The sequence below is a fragment of the Capsicum annuum genome, chromosome 1, assembly GCF_002878395.1.
Source record: "Capsicum annuum cultivar UCD-10X-F1 chromosome 1, UCD10Xv1.1, whole genome shotgun sequence".
NCBI lineage: Eukaryota > Viridiplantae > Streptophyta > Magnoliopsida > Solanales > Solanaceae > Capsicum > Capsicum annuum.
Window position 1 is genome coordinate 91,845,798 of NC_061111.1, and position 7,427 is coordinate 91,853,224.

Below are 7,427 nucleotides of genomic sequence, written 5' to 3' on the forward strand. Positions count from 1 at the left end.
TATTTTTTGCTAATATAAAATGGTTATAATTGTAATTGGACTCCCTATTTGTTAATCTAATTTTATAAGGGGAAAGGACAAAAATAGCATCTAAAACTAAAATAATATCATAAAAATAGCATCGAAGATTCCGTCTTTCACCACTTTCTTGCTTGCTTTTTCATTCGATGGACTCGATTTTTCACCATTTTCAACACAAACCTCAAAATCAAATAGAGGATTTTGAAGCAGAGTAAGAATTTTTATGTAGGTTATACGGTAGAAAAGTGTAACAAAAGAAAGATTTGTTGATATCAAATTATAGAGTAAAAATATACTTACCGTTTCTATTTTTAAAAAAAATTGTTATTTGTCTTAGCTAAGCGGTTAATAGCAAATAACTATTGTATACGCTTGCAAAGACTGTATGGATATATGGACACTGCATATGCATATAGATTCCCCTTCTATCTTGTTATAGAAGTGTATTAATGTGGTATAAAAGAGTATTTATTGGGTATATGATTCTCTCTTTCCTTTTTAAAAAGTGTATCAATGTAATATAAAACTGTATCAATCTAGTATAAAAGAGTATCAATTGAATATGTGGACACTGCATATGTATATATTCCCCTTCTATCTTATTATAAAAGTGTATCAATATGGTATAAAAGAGTACCAATTGGGTATAGGATCCCCTCTTTCTTTTTTAAAAAGTGTATCAATGTAGTATAAAAGTGTATTAACTGGGAATAGAAACTGCATGTGGCCGACTAGACAAATGGCTAAAAGAGGAAAATAAATTTGGCCGACTGATTAAAGTTGTCCACCTTTTCAAATTGTGGGCCATTTTTTTTAAAATGATCAACCCATGTCCTTTCCTCATTTTATAACCCCTAAACCCTTTAAGATTGGGCCACCAGGCCCAAAACAATAACATCAGCAGCACCAGCCCAACCCCCTCTAATATTAATCCCCAGCCTTCCCTTCAACCCGGTCCGTCCCAAATACCCCATGACCCTTTCCCTGACTCGATATCCACTCCAGTTTCAGCAAAAACAATGACACCCAGCAAATTCAACAACAAACAAAGGCAAAACAGCTGACACAACGACTTCAACGCCGACAACTCAAAATTTCAACAACAGCTTTCAATGTCAACATCAACAGCAAAACCGACAAACCTTAACTCAAATTTTTGAAATTCAAATCTCAACTTGTTTTCTTTTGACCCCTTCGATTTCACCCCAAAAGAACTCAAAATTCTTTTATAAATATCCAACTATGTAGAGTGAAGAAGAGAGGATTCTCGAGGAAAAATTGGGGGTTTTGGAGGTGCATGCTTCTAACCTCACGCAACCGAAATTGTCGAAGAACACAATTCAAAAAACTAACTTCGGATGAAATTATTTTGAGTTCTTGCGGATTGAAGTTAAATTTAGTATTGGAAGTCAGGTCAACTCGTTGTTCCGGTTCGCTGTCCGAAAAAGGTGAACACATCTTCCTGTTTTAGTGGATTGTTCATTCTTTTTTCTTTTTAGACTTTTATCGTAACCGTAATTGCTGGGACTGTTCGCTGTAGAAATTTAGGAATTTTATTGTGTGTTTCTTGCTATTTCGACGATATAAACTTCACTGTGATTGAGAACAAAGTAGTGTGTGTTGATTGAATGTTCAAGATCATATTTTTGTGTTCACTGTTGGTATGTCGTATGTGGGAGGGAATTTGGAACCTGCAACGATCATATTTTCCGAGTTCCCTCGCGTTTAGTAATATAGGAGTAGTATTATTGTTAGTGTATGAATAACAAATTTGTATATTTTGTAATGTGTGAGCATTTTGTTCAAAAGTCGAGAAGTTGGACTCTTATATGTGCTTGACAAAATGAAACTGTGGATAAGTTGGACACTTCTACTTACATATTTTTCATCTAAACCTTTGAATCCATCAAAAAGTAACATTTTGCCACTCGCCTGGGATTGAGAGTTTGGATCAATTTTTGGTTAATTTTACGTTAAAATAATTAAAAAATATTAAAATTTAAGAAAAAATAAAAAAGACTCCTTTTTTTCCCTTTATCTTTTAAAACTTAAAAATATTTTTAAAAATTTAAAAATAATTTAAAAATATTTTCAAAAATATAAAAATAATTTAAAAATATTTTTAAAAATTTAAAAAAAATAAAAAATGATCTTTTTTCCCTCCATCTTTTTTAATTTAAAATATTTTTAAAATTTAAAAATATTTTAAAAATATTATTAAAAATTTTTAAAATATTTTAAAAGTTAAAAAAAATAAAAATATTTTTTCCCATCCCCACCCCAGCCTGTCCCTACCCAGCCTCGTCCCACCCCACCCCCATCCCTCACCCCCCCCCAACACCCATCCAGCCCTTCTCCCCCCCCACCCCAGCCCGTCCCCACCCCCACACCCTACCCAGCCCCATCCCACCCCACCCTCAGCCTCTCCACCCCACCCCAGCCCCATCCCTACCCCCCACACCTTACCAGCCCCTCCCCACCCCACCCTAACACTCTTCCAGCCCCTTCTCCCCATACACACGTTCACTTTTTATTTTTTATTTTAATTTTCCCTCCTAATTCTATTCTTTTCATTTTTTTAATTAAAATTTAAATTTAAAATCTTTTTATTTTTTTGGGGATTAAAATTTAAATTTAAATTGAAAGTGAGTGATAGTGAATATTGAAAAAAATTAGTGAATTTCGCTTGAAAAAAATTAAACTTTTTGGGGATTTGTTAAAAATATTCAAATTTAAAAATCAAAAATTTATTATGTTTGTATATATGAATTTATAGTTAAAAATTTAAATTAGTTGGAGAAGAATTTTAATTATTTGGAATGGATTTGATGTTTAATTTGTGAGCAAAAATAAAAACATGATTATTCAAATTTTTCTACAATTTATAAATTTTCTTATTTAATTAAATTAATTTTAATATTTAATTTGTTATGTAGCATTTTAAAAATAACTTGAAATTTAATGTAATATTTTATTTTATTTTAACTTTTTTTTTAAAATGACTGTGGCAGACGTTGCAGGCGTGGCAGGTGTGACAGCTGACGTGGAGAGAGTGTGTCACACTCACCAAAAAAGAGTTTAAAATGTTGCTTTTTAGTTGGTTCAAGGGTTCAGATGACAAACATGTAAGTAGAAGTGTCCAACTTACAAAACCGACATAGTACAGGGGTCCAGAAGGTCATTTTGGCTATTTGTTTCCATCATTTGTAACTTAGATTTCTGTGATGATTAGCAGTAAAAAGCAACAATATTTAAAAAAAAAGAAAGCAAATGATGAAAAGGAGACTTTAGGGGTTCTTTTCCTTTGATGTTGGATAATTTTGTTAATAGAGGTATAAATAAATAAGAAAAAATTTTGTTAATATGATAGTCTTCATGGTTTATAATTGATTTTCTTAGTTACTAGGTCACAATATTCTTTAAGTATTTGATCGATTGTTGTAATATGATTGAGTTGCCCATTTGATCCATTTTGAAGTTTTATCTTACACCGCCGCTTAATGAATAACATGTTCTCGTGTCCCTTTCCGTGTTAATCATCTTTGCTCATTTAGTGTTCATGATTAGTTGACTGAACCAATTTCTTGTTTTCTTTTTTCCTAAATTTGTCCCCCCTGTGGACAAAAAAAGTTCTACCGGAATTGAACATAGCTTAAAGTCTTTATGATTTTCTCAAGTCTAAAATGAGTTATTTGTTACTCCCATAAACCGCTCGTGTTAGTATATTTCAAGTAAAGGTTGAGCTACAATTTGGGGATGTTTTCCATGTCAATTTTGACCTCAACAAATTTTGAGTATTGAAATTTGTTCGAGCCACTCCGGTTATCATGCATGTGTCTATTTTTGCATGTTATGTTTAATATTATTAATCGAACGCACTTATTCTTGTATGTTATGTTTAATATTTTAGATTAATGACTGAACAACTCTAAGCTCTAAGGCTTTTATCTTGTTAAAAATGGTTAAGTGATGAAGTATTCGGTTAGGTTAGTTGAATGTAGAATAAAAAAGGCGCGAGTTCTTTCTCCACGTTGATTGTTTTGTGCCATTTCTTTTATTTCTCTCTCAAGTACGTGATTATCGCTATTATGATTTGTGATTATTATAGTGTGTGACCTATACATTAAGTGTGTGATTATTATAGTTTGTTTAAGTTGACATTTGGTATACTATTTTGCTCGTTTATTATTAGTAGACATTTGTTAATCCTTATCTTTTCCTTATTTTGCATGAACTCATCTTGAACGAGCCTCATTAAAGTACAAAATTGGACTGATATACACAGAATAGCACATGTATACAGCCTGGTATACGCTGGTATACAGCGTGTATACACTGAAAGACGTAGCTTCATACCATCATACAGTGTACAATGAGAAATGGGTAGGGAATATGCTGATTTCTATGTTGATATACAGTATATATATGGAAATATACAGAAAAATGCAAGGGTGAAAGGCTGGGATATACAGTCAGTATACAGCTCAGTATACACTGCAGAAATGGACCAAAAGTCCATAATTCAAAGCCCAAAGCTGGGCAGCCTTATTAATGGGCCAATTAAGGGCCCAATTTCTATTCTTGTATTATTTTTGTAGCTTATAATTCATCTTTGTTTATGTGTACTAACTTTTTAATCAATTAATCTGGGTATTCCCTAAGATGTTGTCATTTTTATTTTATCTTAGTTTTCTTTCATTAATTCACAATTTGTTCACCTAATCTATATTGTCTAAAATGGGTTAAATTGGTTCCATCGATTTTCTCCTTAAAACAAGTCTTCTAAAGATTAAGTATTTTATTCACGACATTTATTTTGTTCATATGATTAATTGTTTATTTGAATTAAAATATTTTTCTCCAAACCTAAGAAACTAATCTCTACGTCTAATAAACTAATTTGTTTTGAAAATAAACTCTTCAAAAATTAGCAAAGCCGATTTTACTCTTAATATTTTTTTCAAAGGTATTATCTATAACCTAATCGACTTTTTTTTTTTTTATAATAATTAATAATAAGAATATTATTTCATAATCTTTTCTTTCTCCCTGAAAGCGAAAAATCATTTTCCTCCTAAATTCAAAAAAATTGCAACTTAGTTTAATTCAATTAGAATGTTTCTCGTTGCATAAATAAATACCATTTTAAATATTTAAATAAATAATTTTAATATTTTTTAAAATCAAGTCTTTGCAAAAATTAGCCTTTAATTAGTCAAGTTAGTTCTTTTTGGTACACCGTTTTTAAACGGACGCCTCTAAGTACCTTAAAAACCTTCTTAGGGCGTTAATTGAACTCTTACCCATTATCTCTAGTTTTAGAGGTTTGTTTCTATTTTTGAACCTTTAAAACTCTTTTTTAAAATTTTTTCTTGATTTTTTTGGTATAAAAATCAAGTGGCAACTCTGTTAATTTTTTTGAATATTTTGAATTAGTCTTAAGAGTTCAAAATCATTTTCTCGTCAAATAAAAATTTGAAAGGGATAAAACAATATTAACATTTGATTCAGAGACAATTGAGGTTTGAAGAAAACTAAGCTCCCTTATATTAAAAATATAACATTTAAAATAGAACTTATAAACATGAACCTATGCCAAAGATGTATCTAAATTTTTTTCAAGTGTCCAAAGCTGAAGGAAGAAAAATGTAATATTTGTAATTTTCTCACCATGTTGGGACAGTTGTTGACTTTTGAAATAAGCTGCAGAAAAAAAGTATGTCACCTGAAATGATAGAAAAAAAATGTGAATAAGAAGCACATGCTTTCAGACTAGCTTCTTCAGCATGATCTTACTATAGAACCTTTTATCTGTAAGGAAGGAGCTGTAACATTTTAACAACTCACTGTTTAAAAATTGCCAACCCGCCATAATCTGAGTATTGGTCTTTTCGTAGGGAAATAGTTATCCCAAAATAATTAATTTTTGGATTAGTTATCTCACCACGTATATGAGATATTTTATCCCATCACTATGATATAAATAGTGGGATAAATAATTCGTGTCCTGGCTAATACCTCCCACCAAATATTGGCTATATATACCTTATACCTCCAACCAAACGCTGGATAAAATAATCTTTCATTTTATCCCAGGGCTACTTATACCTTATACCTCATGATCCCATATATCTCAATCACCTAAAACAATATTTATCAAGAAATAGCAAAATATCTGAAAAACTCATTACTAAGGTATAAAAAGTCACTGAAGAGAATAGAAAGGAATTTGTACTCAACTATCTCTTTGTTTATTATAAAGGAGAAATTTGCACTCAATATCACACCAAGAATATGACCATTTCTATAGTACTCACACATACTTAGGCTGTGATAGCCATGATCTACTATTTTGTTCCCAGTATTCGGATTACCAAATTTCTGAAATCAGTCTAGGTGTAAAAGGAAGGAAAGACTGTATCTCGAACTTACTTTTCGTTTATTCCTCCAGTAATAGACATTGCTTTAAGCAGATTGCTCATGGTTGTTCTCTTACATAATAAGTCGCTGTTGTTTTAAACTATTTGATTATGACTTCTATGATATATTTTGTCTGATGATTCCAATTTTCGGACTTCGTAGTGTACTTTCAAGTGCATACATTACTATGTGCAAAATATATAATAATAATTTCTTAAAACTTAATGAGTCGTAAGCGCCTTATAAATATCGACTCATGATTAGTAGTATATCACATCTAGCAACTCTCCTTTGAAATCACTGGTCACAAGTATTAATTATATCTGACAGTCACAATTATAACTATGAATTAGATGAATAGTTGATCTTGAATATGAGATGAGCTGTTTTTACTAAATCAAAATACTTTATTAAAGCAGAAAATTGTGAAACTTGTGGAAAAGAAGAAGTGTCGATCATAAAATTTAGAAACTTCTTAACTACTCAGAGACAATACAGGGTATGGAATGAAATTATTTAATCATATGAAGTGATACAAGTTAACTTAAGAGATACATTTATTGATGTGATATAAACACAAAAAGAAATAAATTAATGCATACATACTTAAGCCAAGTAAAAATGTCCAACTTAAGTATTATGTTAAATGTAGTGCACTGCTCCCTTTACTATTAAAGCCAGCTCACATTCTTTTAATATATATAAAAAGAAGCGGAAAAAGAAAGCTCGATAGATGTAAGATATTATGGCTGAGAGTTTTGTTGAACTTTTACTTTTATGATGTGGTCCTGAACTGTGTAAATATAATTAAGAACAAATTAGATCAAAATAGGAGATACTTAAAAATAAAAAATTGACAGTATTAGTCGAAATGATTGTTTAATACTTGTTTGATACGTGAAGAAGAAATAAGCAACTCAACTCACTTCTAGGGATAATAGCACCTATGATGATAGAATATCAGCAAAAGAACTTAACATGCATGA

General features: G+C 30.8%; 1 long non-coding RNA gene across 1 annotated transcript; it reads left to right on the forward strand.

The window, feature by feature from the left end:
* Positions 1-941: 941 nt before the first annotated feature.
* On the forward strand, positions 942-3,380 carry LOC124895905. The gene is made up of 2 exons (XR_007052070.1): positions 942-1,469; positions 3,033-3,380. It is a non-coding gene; the product is annotated as an uncharacterized LOC124895905 (long non-coding RNA).
* Positions 3,381-7,427: the final 4,047 nt, after the last annotated feature.